At 48.6% G+C, this 16035-nt stretch overlaps 1 protein-coding gene across 2 annotated transcripts in view; it reads left to right on the forward strand.

Moving 5' to 3' along the window:
• The window catches only part of LOC115197421 (FYVE, RhoGEF and PH domain-containing protein 4), a 129917-nt gene that overhangs the window by 37208 nt on the left and 76674 nt on the right, over nt 1-16035 (forward strand). Inside the window, exon 1 of one of the 2 annotated variants that reach the window (XM_029758927.1) lies at nt 15806-16035. This exon is cut by the window's right edge and continues 330 nt beyond it. The exons of the other annotated variant lie outside the window; for it this stretch is intronic. The gene's annotated coding sequence lies outside the window, so the exon portion shown is untranslated. Of the gene's footprint in view, nt 1-15805 lie in introns of those variants that run through there. 2 annotated transcript variants of the gene reach the window in all.

Here is a 16035-nt window from a genome sequence, read left to right on the forward strand (position 1 = left end):
GATCTGCCGAAATTGTTTGCAACCCCTATTACTAGCCTGTTCAATCTCTCTTTTGTATCGTCTGAGATCCCCAAAGATTGGAAAGCTGCCGCGGTCATCCCCCTCTTCAAAGGGGGAGACACTAGACCCAAACTGCTAGAGACCTATATCTATCCTACCCTGCCTTTCCAAGGTCGTCGAAAGCCAAGTTAACAAACCGATGACTGACCATTTCGAATCCCACCATACCTTCTCCGCTATGCAATCTGGTTTCCGAGCTGGTCATGGGTGCACCTCAGCCACGCTCAAGGTCCTAAACGATATCATAACCGCCATCGAAAAGAGACAATACTGTGCAGCCGTATTCATCGACCTGGCCAAGACTTTCAACTCATATTTTATTGGCAGACTCAACAGCCTTGGTTTCTCAAATGACTGCCTCACCTGCTTCACCAACTACTTCTCTGATGGAGTTCAGTGTGTCAAATTGGAGGGCCTGTTGTCTGGACCTCTGGCAGTCTCTATGGGGGTGCCACAGGGTTCAATTCTCGGGCCGACTCTCTTCTCTGTATACATCAATGATGTCACTCTTGCTGCTGGTGATTCTCTTATCCACCTCTACGCAGACAACACCAGTCTGTATACTTCTGGCCCTTCTTTGGACACTGTGCTAACTAACCTCCAGACGAGCTTCAATGCCATACAACTCTCCTTCCGAGGCCTCCAACTGCTCTTAAATGCTAGTAAAACTAAATGCATGCTCTTCAACCGATTGCTGCCCGCATATGCCCGCCCGTCCAGAATCAATACTCTGGATGGTTCTGACTTAGAATATGTGGACAACTACAAATACCTAGGTGTCTGTTTAGACTGTAAACTCTCCTTCCAGACCCACATTAAGCATCTCCAATCCAAAATTAAATCTAGAACCGGCTTCCTATTAAGCAACAAAGCATCCTTCACTCATGCTGCCAAACATACCCTCGTAAAACTGACTAACCTACCGATCCTCGACTTCGGCGATGTAATTTACAAAATAGCCTCCAACACGCTACTCAACAAATTGGATGCAGTCTATCACAGTGCCATCCATTTTGTCACCAGAGCCCCATATAATACCCACCACTGCGACCTGTACGCTCTCATTGGCTGGCCCTCGCTTCATACTCGTCGCCAAACCCGCTGGCTCCAGGTCATCTACAAGTCTTTGCTAGGTAAAGCCCCGCCTTATCTCAGTTCACTGGTCACCATAGCAGCACCCAGCCGCAGCACGCGCTCCAGCAGGTATATTTCACTGGTCACCCCCAAAGCCAATTCCTCGTTTGGCCGCCTTTCCTTCCAGTTCTCTGCTGCCAATGACTGGAACGAACTGCAAAAATCACCGAAGCTGGAGACTCATATCTCCCTCACTAGTTTCAAGCACCAGCTGTCAGAGCAGCTCACAGATCACTGCACCTGTACATAGCCCATCTGTAAATTGCCCATCCAACGACCTCATCCCCATACTGTATTTATTTATTTTGCTCCTTTGCACCCTAGTATCTCTACTTGCACATTCATCTCCTGCACAGCTATCACTCCAGTGTTTAATTGCTAAATTGTAATTACCTCGCCACTATGGCCTATTTATTGCCTTACCTCCCTTATCTTACCTCATTTGCACACACTGTATATATACTTTTTCTCTACTGTGTTATTGACTGTATATTTGTTTATTCCATGTGTAACTCTGTATTTGTTCTATTTGTCGAACTGCTATGCTTTATCTTGGCCAGGTCGCAGTTGTAAATGAGAACTTGTTCTCAACTAGCCTACCTGGTTAAATAAAGGTGAAATAAAATTTAAAAAAAAAATGGTCCTGACAAATAAATCGGCATGATAAACAGTGACATAGGTGAGACTATTTCTGTCTATCATTGTGAGGTTGCATACTCCTGAATAATATCCTGGGATATGGTGATTATCCTGGTGGCTGGGAAGTTCTTCACATCTGCATGGTGTCAGGGTGGGATGTCCTGCGACCCGGAACAAGCAGAGACAATGGGGGAGAAATTAACCTCAGTGCTCTAATTTCAGTGCTGGTTCAAGTTACTGAAGCCACAATTACCTGTATTAATGTGCAATCGTTTTGCATATTTTTTTACATATTTTGCATATTTTTTTACTTGGTCAAGTTGTTTACAGTGAGAGAAGAATAGCGTAGCCTCTAATTTTAATTAGTTACACCAACCCCAATGGTGCAACACAATAAGGGAATGGAAAGTGGCAAGAGAATGTTAGCTAACGTTAGCTGCATGCAGCTAGTTAGCAAAACAAACTCATCAACATAATGCACAAATAATTTGGCTGGCTAACAAGCCAAGATTGAACAGAACACAGCTCTCTGCATTTCCTACGTTTTTCATCAGATGTTAAAGTGTATAACCTCCAAACGAGTCGGGCAGGACTGTTTTCTCCTGCCAAGCCAGTACAATGGAGTGAACCGCCATCAGGTGCCCACTGTAGTCCCTGAAAAGAAAGGAGATAAGACTATTTGCTGTGTGTCTTTAGCTGGCTACAAGTTCACCAATTCATGATTTTAAAAACAGTCCGGGTCACATTGCTGAATCTACGATTAGGTTTAGTTGTTCATCTCTGAAGAGCCGATAAACAGGATGAGATCGCCTGCTAGCTAGCTATAGCATCCGACGTGGGCTAATAAACAACAGTTACTCAACATTTGAATTCACAATTCATATGAAAGTAATTTATTGGAAATGTTAACATAATTTGGTGAATAAATAAACGTTATACTTACATTTCGCAAAGTTATTCCTTATTCTCCTGGAAAATGCTATCCCAAGCGGAGACTTCTGTCCGCCGTTAATTTTTAATTTTTTTGTCTCGTTAAATTATCAATAGGCTCTAAATTTATCCGCACAGCTGATCTCAATTGCAATCATACTTTGGCACCTCATTACTGCTCCCTAAAAGATGCTTGCAACCAAAGGTTTTCAAGATTTGTTCGCCATCTGGTTGGTATTGTCATCATAACAACTTAGTCCTTTTTGAACAGACGATGTATGTATTTGACAAGCATTCTGTACAATAGAAATAAAGTATTTCCTCATTTACCACGGCAAATCTACTATATACCTGACACTTTATATGAATGGAAACTAATGTTGGTGTAGCCACTGTTATTATTTGATTTGTTTCATATTGATGTTATCCAAAAGTGTCTGGTTTGGTCATTCCTTATCAAGATTGGGTGTAAAACAACTCTGGACTGTCCATATTTGTGTCACGTCCTGGCCAGTATATAAGGTTAATTGTTTTGTAGTTTGGTCAGGGCGTGACAGAGGGTATTTGTTTTGTGGTTCAGGGTGGTGTGTTTGATTAAGGGTGTTTGATTTAGTATTTCCGGGGTTTTGGTTTATAGTCTGTTTATGTATTTCTATGTCTAGTCTGGTGAGTGTGTTTCTATGTTGGTTAATTGGGATTGGGACTCTCAGTTGAAGGCAGGTGTTGTCTATCTGCCTTTGATTGAGAGTCTCATATATAAGGGTGTGTTTGTGTTTGTGTTCTGTGTAAAGCCCTATGCTTTGCCAGACTGTTATTTGTTCGTCTTCGTATTTTGTTATTTTGTATGTTCATTCTTATAGTAAATAAAAGTCAAGATGAGCATTCACGTACCTGCCGCATTTTGGTCCTCATTCACCGACGACAACCGTGACAGAATCACCCACCACCAAAGGACCAAGCAGCAGGAGAACAGCATGGATGGATGGACGTGGGCGGATTTAAGGATGTTCGTGTCCAGGGCTATGGAAGAGTTAAGGGAACCCGAGAGGCAGCCCCAAGAATTTTTTTGGGGGGGGGCACAAGGGCTGTGAAGAGGGGCAAGGATGGAGCCCCAGGCCAGCTCCCCGCACTAGCCCTGAGGTACGTGTCTCCAATCTGGTACGCCCAGTACCAGCACCCCGCACCAAGCCCAAGGTGCGTGTCCCCAGTCCCGCCAGTCAACAGTCGTCGGAGCTGCCCGCCAGTCAACAGTCGTCGGAGGTGCCCGTCAGTCAACAGTCGTCGGAGGTGCCCGTCAGTCAACAGTCGTCGGAGGTGCCCGTCAGTCAACAGTCGTCGGAGCTGCCCGTCAGTCAACAGTCGTCGGAGTTGCCCGTCAGTCAACAGTCGTCGGAGCTGCCCGTCAGTCAACAGTCGTCGGAGTGGTCAGACTGCGCTGAACTGCCGGAGTGGTCAGACTGCGCTGAACTGCCGGAGTGGCCAGACTGCGCTGAACTGCCGGAGTGGCCAGACTGCGCTGAACTGCCGGAGTGGCCAGACTGCGCTGAACTGCCGGAGTGGCCAGACTGCGCTGAACTGCCGGAGTGGCCAGACTGCCCTGAACTGCCGGAGTGGCCAGACTGCCCTGAACTGCCGGAGTGGCCAGACTGCCCTGAACTGCCGGAGTGGCCAGACTGCCCTGAACTGCCGGAGTGGCCAGACTGCCCTGACCTGCCGGAGCGGCCAGACTGCCCTGACCTGCCGGAGCGGCCAGACTGCCCTGACCTGCCGGAGCGGACAGACTGCCCAGACTGCCCCGAGCTGACAGACTGCCCCGAGCTGACAGACTGCCCAGACTGCCCCGAGCTGACAGACTGCCCAGACTGCCCCGAGCTGACAGACTGCCCCGAGCTGACAGACTGCCCAGACTGCCCCGAGCCACCAGACTGCCCCGAGCCGCCAGACTGCCCCGAACTGCCAGACTGCCCAGACTGCCTGGAACGGCCAGAACCTGAGCCGCCTCCAATATAGGTGGGTTGGGGAGGGGGGGTGTAGCACAGTGCCGTCGTTGACGGCAGCCACCCTCCCTTCCCTCCCTTTTAGTAAGGGGGAATTTTTCTTTTGGGTATTGTTTGGGGGTATTTTTTTTTTTTTGTTAAGGTGCTTCTGGGGTAGCACCTTTAAGGGGGGGGTACTGTCACGTCCTGGCCAGTATATAAGGTTAATTGTTTTGTAGTTTGGTCAGGGCGTGACAGAGGGTATTTGTTTTGTGGTTCAGGGTGGTGTGTTTGATTAAGGGTGTTTGATTTAGTATTTCCGGGGTTTTGGTTTATAGTCTGTTTATGTATTTCTATGTCTAGTCTGGTGAGTGTGTTTCTATGTTGGTTAATTGGGATTGGGACTCTCAGTTGAAGGCAGGTGTTGTCTATCTGCCTTTGATTGAGAGTCTCATATATAAGGGTGTGTTTGTGTTTGTGTTCTGTGTAAAGCCCTATGCTTTGCCAGACTGTTATTTGTTCGTCTTCGTATTTTGTTATTTTGTATGTTCATTCTTATAGTAAATAAAAGTCAAGATGAGCATTCACGTACCTGCCGCATTTTGGTCCTCATTCACCGACGACAACCGTGACAATTTGAAATGTGTGGCTACATCAAGTCAATGGGGGGATTTAGTTATTTGTGCCAGAAGGTAGGCCTATATGTGCACGCTGAAGGCCGTGGCTCTAACCGCTAGACCAGGCCACACTTGAACTACATTTATAGTTCATTCATGACCTTAGGATAAACTAGACACTTGTCTGTCGTTGCCTAGTGGAGACCAGTATCTATCTTGTGTTATTAAGCTATATAAAACGACAGTTGTTGATGTGTATGGCTACATTTCAGATGCATTTTGTACATTTCAATGTTGCAGTAATAGGACCTAGGCCTAGCATTTTAGCAAGCGAGAGCGAACATAATTTTGATAGCAAGCCTGATCGCAATGACTCGACTGCCCCCGCATGGAGAGAAATAAATGCACATTTTCTGCTACTCACGAGGCTCGTTTAAATTTCCTGAAGCATCAAGTTAAGATCAGACATCTGTATCTACAAGCAAGCAGTGAGTGTGTGTGTGTGTTTGCGTGTCTGTGTGTGTGTGTGCCTGTGCGTGCGTCTGCGTGTGTTTTGTATTTCATTTCATGCCTATACAGTACAGTGTGTGTGTGTATATGCACTGCAGTTCTCTGAGTCTACATTTTCATTGATTATTGTCAAGGCGACCCTTAGTTGTCATGGTGACATTTAACAGCACTGTTAAGACAGTGAGTGATGGGCCTGCTTTAGTATTCCATTTTTTGACATAATATTCAAATGAGGAAGCCAGATGTTTGACTTTCATCTCAGTCATTCTCATGTGAAATGATGAACTCCCCACAGGCACTTCCAGAGTCTGCTGCTCTATCCACTATCTGTCTTCATTGAAATGCCAGACTCAATGTTTTATTACTGCGTAACTTCATCAAGACTCAATATTTATTACTGATAAACTTCATCAAGATGATATTTCAGCCACACTGAAATTAAGGATGGCAATTGCCAAGAATCTCACATTACAATATTATCACGATACTTAATTGCCAATATATGTATTGCGATATTTTATTACTATGTAACTTCATCAATACTCATTGTTTTATTACTGCGTAACTTCAAGACAATGTTTATTACTATGTAATTTCATCAAGACTCAATGTTTTATTACTATGTAATGTAACTTCATCAAGTTGATGTTTCAGCCACACTGAAATTAGAGCTCGGAATTGCCAGGGATCTCACAATACGATATTATCAAAATACTTAGGTGCCGATACGATATGTATTACGATTCAATATGTATTGCGATTTGATACTGTGGTTTTATTGCGATTCGATATTCCAAACATATTGCTCACCAAATGTCTGCTGCAGAGAGACGAGAGAGCATGAGAAAACGAGTTTTGATCAGTCATGGAAATTAAAGTGCTGAAAACAAATTGGCTCCCTTTTTAAAAAGAAGATGGAGAACAAGCTATGAAAGAACGATACTGGAGTTTTGGTGCAGGTACAACCAACGAGGGGGAAAATTATTTTGCGTAATTGTCCAAAATAATATCCCGATATGTAACTGTAGAGATTTTTTTTCCTCCGTCACTAACTGAAATGATATAGACTGAAATGACAGTAACATAACTGAACTGAAATTGGCTCCTTGGTCATTTTTATGTGCATTGCTAACATACTGAAGTATCATGATGTCCAGTAACACATAATGGCGCCGGAGGGGATGGCTGCTGTTTTACGGGCTCCTAACCAACTGTGCTATATTGTTTTATATAATGCTTTGTCAAGACAAGGTCAAAATCCCTCCATCAGTGTGAAGAAAAGACAGAGGAAAAGGGGTAGGAGGGCGGGGTGCTTTGTAAAAATTTGCAGACGAGTAGGTAAACCACCACTTCCCTCTGTATTATTGGCCAACGTGCAATCATTGGAAAACAAACTGGACAATCTACGATTAAGACTATCCTACCAACGGGACATTAAAAACTGTAATATCTTATGTTTCACCGAGACGTGGCTGAACGACGACACGGATAATATAGAGCTGGCTGGCTTCTCCGTGCATCGGCAGGACAGAGCAGCTACGTCTGGTAAGACGAGGAGCGGGGGTGTGTGTCTATTTGTCAATAATTGCTGGTGCGCGATGTCTAATATTAAAGAAGTCTCGAGGTATTGCTCGCCTGAGGTACAGTGCCTTATGATTAACTGTAGACCACACTATCTACCAAGAGCGTTCTCATCTATATTATTCGTAGCCGTCTATTTACCACCACAAACCGATGCTGGCACTAAGACCGCACTCAACGAGCTGTATAAGGCCATAAGCAAACAAGAAAATGCTCATCCAGAAGCGGCGCTCCTAGTGGCCGGGCTCTTTAATGTAGGCGCACTTAAATCTGTTTGACCTAATTTCTATAGAAGAGAAAAAAACTCTAGACCACCTTTACTTCGCACACAGAGACGCATACAAAGCTCTCCCTCGCCCTCCATTTGGCAAATCTGACCATTTTATCCTCCTGATTCTTGCTTACAAGCAAAAACTAAAGCTGGAAGTACCAGTGACTCGCTCAATACGGAAGTGGTCAGATGATGCGGATGCTACACTACAGGACTGTTTTGCTAGCACAGACTGGAATATGTTCCGGGACTCATCCGATGACATTGAGGAGTATACCACCTCAGTCACCAGCTTCATCAATAAGTGCATCGACGACGTCGTCTCCACAGTGACCGTACGTACATTTCCCAACCAGAAGCAATGGATTACAGGCTAAATCTGCACCGAGCTAAAGGCTAGAGCTGCCGCTTTCAAGAGCAGGTCACTAATTCGGAAGCTTATGCCCTCAGACGAACCATCAAACAGGCAAAAAATCAATACAAGACTAAGATTGAATCCTACTACACCGGCTCTGACACTCGTCGGATGTGACAGGGCTTGAAAAATATTAAGGACTACGAATGGAAACCCAGCCGCAAGCTGCCCAGTGACGTGAGCCTATCAGACGAGCTAAATACCTTTTTTGCTCCCTTCGAGGCAAGCAACACTGAAGCATGCATGAGAGCTCCAGCTGTTCTGGATGACTGTGCAAGACCTTTTAAACAGGTCAACATTCACAAGGCCGCGGGCCCAGACGGATTACCAGGATGTGCACTCAAAGCATGCGAGGACCAACTGGCAAGTGTTTTCACTGACATTTTCAAGCTCTCCCTGAGTCTGTAATACCTACATGTTTCATAGCAGACCACCCTAGTCCCTGTGCCCAAGAAAGCAAAGTTAACCGCCTAAATGATTACCGCCCCGTAGCGGTAGCCATGAAGTGCTTTGAAAGGTTGTTCATGGCTCACATCAACACCATCATGCCGGAAACCCTAGACCCACTCCAATTTGCATACCGCCCCAACAGATCCACAGATGACGCAATCTCAATCGCACTCCACACTACCCATTCCCACCTGGACAAAAGGAACACCTATGTGACAATGCTGTTCATCGACTACAGCTCAGCGTTCAACACCATAGTGCCCACAAAGCTCATCACTAAGTTAAGGACCCTGGGACTAAACACCTCCCTCTGCAACTGGATCCTGAACTTCCTGACAGGCTGTCCCCAGGTGTTAAGGGTAGGCACACTGGGATCCCTCATGGGTGCATGCTTAGTCCCTTCCTGTACTCCTTGTTCACCCACGACTGTGTGGCCAAGCAAGACTCCAACACCATCATTAAGTTTGCTGATGACGCAACAATGGTAGGCCTGATCACCGACAACAGCCTATAGGGAGGAGGTCAGAGATACCAGGACAACAACCTCTTCCTCAATGTGAGCAAGGCAAAGGACTATAAGAAAAGGAGGGCCGAACAAGCCCCCATTAACATCAACGGGCTGAAGTGGAGCGGGTAGAGAGTTCCAAGTTCCTTGGTGTCCACATCACTGTCATGAATGTCCTGTGAGGATCTAAATGGGTCAGATCAGGTTTGCAATGGACGGACTTCGGCCAGACCCTCGCTTTCCCACAGAGGGGGGAGGAGGGAGCTGCTGGGGGGTTGACAGTTCACACCCTGTGTAAATCAAGGAGAGAGAACATCCCTCTCCATATTCACACAGGAATGTTGCTTTGCCTACACAGACAGTTTCCAGCCGAAACGAACACGTTTTAAAGTGAATACTTGAACAATATTTCTAACATAGAACGTGGAGAATGGTCAGAGGCGATCTAAAGAATAAAAATGTCATATGGGTTGTTATTTTGTGATGTCATTAAAAATGTTATAGAGGAAATTCTGTAACTTGAAAAGTATATACACTACATGTACGAAGTCTCCATCCTTTACGTTGTGCATGAAATATAAAACATTATGAATGTTTTTTTGTTAAGATAGGGATGTGATTCTAGGAGCCATAACAGATCAATGGTTTTTATAAACTTTGCACAGTAAGTAGCCACGCCCCGAATGTGAGGTCAGAGAGCGTGTCAGCCTGACGGAACTGTCCCTTTCGACCAGAGTTTATAAAAGGATTGGTAAAGAAATTAACATTTAGACCAGAGAGGTGTGTAGCTGCAGTTCACGTCCTAAAAAATTCGAACTTTGAAATCTCAACAGAGACGATAACGTCACCTCCAGGACAATCACTGGTACGGCTGATTAGCTGTCCTAAGTAAAGTCTCTAGAAAAACGAATTTAAGTGGGACCATTCTACTACTCTTCAAACCAACGTATTCTACTACTATCATCACCACTGAGAACCATCTACACGGCTGGCTAGCCTATCTTCAAATAAGCAGCTTCAGGAGCGAATGGAAAGTAGAATAAACTCAAGTCAACGGATAGAGGAGAGCAACAGAAGAGACGGGTGGGGACCCTTTTGGACAATCAGAGCATTACAAGCGTGCCGCGGGAAAGGCCCAACCCAACACCCTTTCTAAGTAGGCTTGGTTCTGACATAGATACACGGCAAACAAAGACATTGACATGTAAATACAAAAATTATTTCTTACTCCAAACGGGCAGCGGTTCATGTGCAAAGTATATGATTACTGTGAGAGTAGTTCCTAAAATGTATCAACGATAAGTGTGTATGTTTATCCTGTGTTATCATTTAGTTAGCTAGTAAATAAATAATTAACCCAATTTGTGTAGTACTGAATTATAAGTAAGACTGGGGTTTTTGCAGATGCAGGAGGTTACAACTGTTCAGAATGATGATATGATAAGATGTTATGATTTAATACATTGACTCTTTTATCGATGTGATAAGTAAAGACCTTTCAGAGTTTAATTCGGGAGATGGTGACTCTTTAAACAACCGCTCTTGTGGTGCCCCAAATCCTAATGAGTTAATTGTTACACAATTAATTTAATCGGTTAACAATTAAACATAGTTAGTTGATTAGATAAATAAGTCATCAGATTAATGAAAGTAAAGTCACGACATCACCAACGAACTATCATGGTCCAAACACACCAAGACAATTGTGAAGAGGGCACGACAACACCTTTTCCCCCTCAGGAGACTGAAAAGATTTGGCATGGGTCCCCAGATCCTTAAAAGTTCTACAGCGGCACCATTGAGAGCATTCTGACCGGTTGCATCACCGCCTGGTATGGAAACTTCTTGGCATCTGACCGTAAGGCACTACAGAGGGTACTGCGTACGGCCCAGTACATCACTGGGGCCAAGCTTCCTGACATCCAGGACCTATACACTAGGCGGTGTCAGAGGAAGGTCCAAAAAAATTCTCAAAGACTCCAGTCACCCAAGTCATAGACTGTTTTCTCTGCTACCGCACAGCAAGTAATACCGGAGCGCCAAATCTAGGACCAAAGGCTCCTTTGCAGCCATAAGACTACTGAACAATTAATTAAATGGCCACCCGGACTATTTCCATTTTACACTGCTGCTACTCGCTGGTTATTATCTATGCATAGTCACTTTACAAATTATCTTGACTAACCTGTACACCCACACATTGACTCGGTACCGGTACCCCATGTATATAGCCTCGTTATTGTTATGTAATTTTCTTGTCTTACTTTTGAATTTTTCCCCCCCAAAAAATCTACTAAAGTTTATTTAGTAAATATTTTCTTAACTCTTTCTTAAGGGCTTGAAAGTAAGCATTTCATGGTATGGTCACCTGTTGTATAGGGCACATGTGACAAATACAATTTGATTTGATACTGAAGTATCATGATTTCCAGTACTTGACAAGGTTTTACATACAATTGCTGCCGGTTCCTATGTGAGTCCATTGAGCCGTGAGGCAGCAGGAGCAGAAAGAAAATTATATTAATATATAATTATATAGAAAGGCTACCCCAGCCTACCCCAGTCTCTCATCTCTGTTAGACACACTCCTAATGTTTATAATAGAGGGGTGTTTTATGGCCCACACACACACACACACACACACACACACACACACACACACACACATTGAGCCAGGCACATGGTCCCTCTTGTCTCCATGACTGCAAGCCTGTGATCCCCTCAGAGCAGTGAGGGCTGACCTGACGGCAGTAATGGCTCTCTAGTAAAGCACAAGTAAGGCTGTAAGAGAGTGGCTCTATTTCCCCAGCATCTGGGCTCTCAGGTCTGGCATATGTATACACACACACACATATATTCACACAAATGGGCATTTCTTTGTATGAGGCAGTGGGAGAGAGGATGTTAGTGTCTTGACGTGGTTACTGTTCTCTGGGTTTGATGAGGCCCCCTCCTGTCACTAGTGGCACTGTGCCTTAATAAAGAGGTTTGCTGCCAGGTTGGGGGAGAGCGCTGGTGGCCCTGGAGCCTATGGATTGTGACTGCTCTGTTGTGTGGTTCTCTCTGTCATTCAGGAAACAGTGTGACCAGACCAATGGGTAGAGAGAGGTTAACAATAGAAGGTCTATGAGATGAGCGTCTGCTAAATGACGTAAATGTAATGTAAATGTAAAATGTAATGAGAGGCCTACCAGCCCCAGGCTCAGTGTCTAACTGGGGAAGTAGATGAGAGGAGAGATGGAGAGCAGAGAGAGAGATGAGATGAAAGAGAGGAGTGGAGGAATAAGGAGGTCAGGTCAGGAGTGTCGAGCCTGCCAGGCTGAATGATGTCCCTAAAGGGCAGACAGGCGTGTGTGTGTGTGTGTGTGTGTGTGTGTGTGTTGCAAAACTGTAGTAGTAACACTTGGCCGACCCATAGGTCATGTTCTCAGGCATTGTGGGTTCACAACAGATCACACATGACAACACTTTTCCCCCTTATTCACCATATCATAAGAGTGGCCCTCTGGCCAACAATGGGGTTTTCACCTTATTCAGTCACCTTATTCAGTCTATGGTTGTGAGTGACGTCGTAGCATTTGTTTCTAATTCCATGGGACTGGAGTAGGGGGAATTAAATCTCTTCATTGCCCAATCCCCCACACACTACTCTGACTCATCTGCATTCAGAGAGGGGGGTGGTGCTAGAGTTAATGACCCCCCCCCCCCTATAGTGGTAGCAGCGGTAGTAGCAGCGGTAGCAGCAGCAGCGGTAGCAGTGGTAGCAGCAGCAGTGGTAGGAGCAGCGGTAGCAGTGGTTGCAGTGGTAGCAGCAGCAGTGGTAGCAGCAGCAGTGGTAGCAGCAGCAGCGGTAGTGGCAGCTGCGGTAGTAGCAGCGGTAGCAGCAGCAGTGGTAGGAGTGTAACAGTGTAGGTTCCGTCCCTCTCTTCGCCCCAACCCGGGCTCGAACCAGGGACCCTTGCACACATCAACAACTGACACCCCACGAAGCATCGTTACCCATCGCGCCACAAGAGCCACGGCCCTTGCAACGCAAGGGGAAACCCTACTTCAAGTCTCAGAGCGAGTGACGTCACTGATTGAAATGCTATTAGCGCGCACCACCGCTAACTAACTAGCCATTTCACATCGGTTACAGGAGCAGCGGTAGCAGTGGTAGCAGCAGCAGTGGTAGCAGCAGCGGTAGCGGTAGTAGCAGCAGCGGTAGTGGCAGCAGCGGTAGTAGTAGCAGAAGCAGCGGTAGCAGCAGCAGCGGTAGCAGCGGTAGCAGCGGTAGCAGTGGTAGCAGTGGCAGCGGCAGCAGCGGGAGAAGTGGTAGCAGTGGTAGCGGCAGCAGCGGTAGCAGCGGTAGAAGTGGTAGCAGTGGTAGCGGCAGCAGCAGCGGTAGCAGTGGTAGCAGTGATAGCAGCAGCGGTAGCGGTAGTAGCAGCAGCGGTAGTGGCAGCAGCGGTAGTAGCAGCGGTAGCAGAAGCAGCGGTAGCAGAAGCAGCGGTAGCAGCGGTAGCAGTGGTAGAAGTGGTAGCAGTGGTAGCAGTGGTAGCGGCAGCAGCGGTAGCAGCAGCAGCAGCGGTAGCAGTGGTAGCAGTGATAGCAGTAGCAGTGATAGCAGTAGCAGCAGCAATGTTAGCAGCAGTAACAGCAGCAATGTTAGCAGCAGCAGCGGCAGCAGCGGTAGCAGCGGCAGCAGCGGTAGAAGCGGTAGCAGTGGTAGTGGCAGCAGCGGTAGCAGCGGTAGCAGTGGTAGCGGCAGTGGTAGTAGCGGCAGCGGCGGTAGCGGCGGAAGTGGTAGCAGAGGTAGCTGTGGTAGCGGTAGCAGTGGTAGCTGTGGTAGCGGCAGCAGTGGTAGCTGTGGTAGCGTGGTAGCGGTGGCAGCGGTAGCAGTGGTAGTGGCGGCAGCGGTAAAAGTGGCAGCGGCAGCAGCGGCAGCAGCGGCAGCAGCGGTAGCGGCAGCAGCGGCAGCAGCGGCAGCAGCGGTAGTGGCAGCAGCGGTAGAAGTGGTAGCAGTGGTAGCGGTAGCGGCGGTAGCGGCGGAAGTGGTAGCAGAGGTAGCGGCAGCAGCGGCAGCAGCGGTAGCAGTGGTAGCGGCAGCAGCGGTAGCAGTGGTAGCAGTGGTAGCGGCAGCAGCGGTAGCAGTGGTAGCGGCAGCAGCGGTAGCAGTGGTAGCGGCAGCAGTGGTAGCGGCAGCAGTGGTAGCAGTGGTAGCGGTGGCAGCGGTAGCAGTGGTAGCGGCGGTAGAAGTGGTAGCGGCAGCAGCGGTAGCGGTGGTAGCGGCGGCAACGGTAGCAGCAGCAGCGGTAGCAGTAGCAGCAGCGGTAGCAGCAGCAGCAGATGAGAGCCATTGGCTCTCTGGCCCTCCCCTCCTCCCACACAATAGAGCTGATTGTCCGCGCAAGACAGACAGACAGACGGACAGACGGACAGACGGACGGACGGACGGACGGACGGACAGACAGACAGAGGGGGCTTTACTGTGGGTAGCGTTCCCCCGCCATATGCCCTGTCTCCGCTGGAATGTGATAGCAGTGGTAGCAGTGGTAGCAGTGGTAGCGGCAGCAGCAGTAGCAGTGGTAGTAGCGGCAGCGGCGGTAGCGGCGGAAGTGGTAGCAGAGGTAGCTGTGGTAGCGGCAGCAGCGATAGCAGTGGTAGCGGCAGCAGCGGCAGCAGTGGTAGCTGCGGCAGCAGTGGCAGCAGTGGTAGCGGCAGCTGCGGTAGCAGTGGTAGCGGCAGCAGTGGCAGCAGTGGTAGCGGCAGCTGCGGTAGCAGTGGTAGCGGCAGCAGTGGTAGCTGCGGCAGCAGTGGCAGCAGTGGTAGCGGCAGCAGCGGTAGCAGTGGTAGCGGCAGCAGCGGCAGCAGTGGTAGCGGCAGCAGCGGTAGCGGCGGTAGCAGTGGTAGCGGTAGCAGCGGCGGCAGTGGTGGTAGCAGCGGCGGCAGTGGCGGTAGCAGCAGCGGTAGCGGCATCAGCGGTAGCAGCGGTAGCGGTAGCAGCGGCTGTAGCGGCGGTAGCAGTGGCAGCGGCAGCAGCAGAGGTAGCGGCAGCAGCAGCAGCGGTAGCGGCAGCAGCGGTAGTGGCAGCAGCGGTAGAAGTGGTAGTAGTGGTAGCAGTGGTAGCGGTAGCGGCGGTAGCGGTAGCAGTGGTAGCGACAGCAGCGGTAGCAGCGGTAGAAGTGGTAGCAGAGGTAGCGGCAGCAGCAGAGGTAGCGGCAGCAGTGTTAGCGGCAGCAGCGTTAGCGGCAGCAGCGGTAGCAGTGGTAGCGGCGGCAGCAGCGGTAGAAGAGGTAGCGGCGGTAGCAGTGGTAGCGGCGGCAGCGGTAGAAGTGGCAGCGGCAGCAGCGGTATTAGCGGTAGCGGCAGCAGCGGCAGCAGCGGTAGCAGTGGTAGCGGCAGCAGCGGTAGAAGCGGTAGCGGCAGCAGCGGTAGTGGCAGCAGCGGTAGAAGTGGTAGCAGTGGTAGCAGTGGTAGCGGCAGCAGCGGTAGCGGCGGAAGTGGTAGCAGCGGTAGCGGCAGCAGCGGTAGCAGTGGTAGCGGCAGCAGCGGTAGCAGTGGTAGCGGCAGCAGCGGTAGCAGTGGTAGCAGTGGTAGCGGCAGCAGCGGTAGCGGTAGCAGTGGTAGCGGCAGCAGTGGTAGCGGCAGCAGTGGTAGCAGTGGTAGCGGTGGCAGCGGTAGCAGTGGTAGCGGCGGTAGAAGTGGTAGCGGCAGCAGCGGTAGCGGTGGTAGCGGCGGCAACGGTAGCAGCAGCAGCGGTAGCAGTAGCAGCAGCGGTAGCAGCAGCAGCAGATGAGAGCCATTGGCTCTCTGGCCCTCCCCTCCTCCCACACAATAGAGCTGATTGTCCGCGCAAGACAGACAGACAGACAGACAGACAGACAGACAGACAGACAGACAGACAGACAGAGGGGGCTTTACTGTGGGTAGCGTTCCCCCGCCATATGCCCTGTCTCCGCTGGAAT

Source organism: Salmo trutta, chromosome 7 (genome assembly GCF_901001165.1).
Source record: "Salmo trutta chromosome 7, fSalTru1.1, whole genome shotgun sequence".
Classification (NCBI taxonomy): Eukaryota; Metazoa; Chordata; class Actinopteri; order Salmoniformes; family Salmonidae; genus Salmo; species Salmo trutta.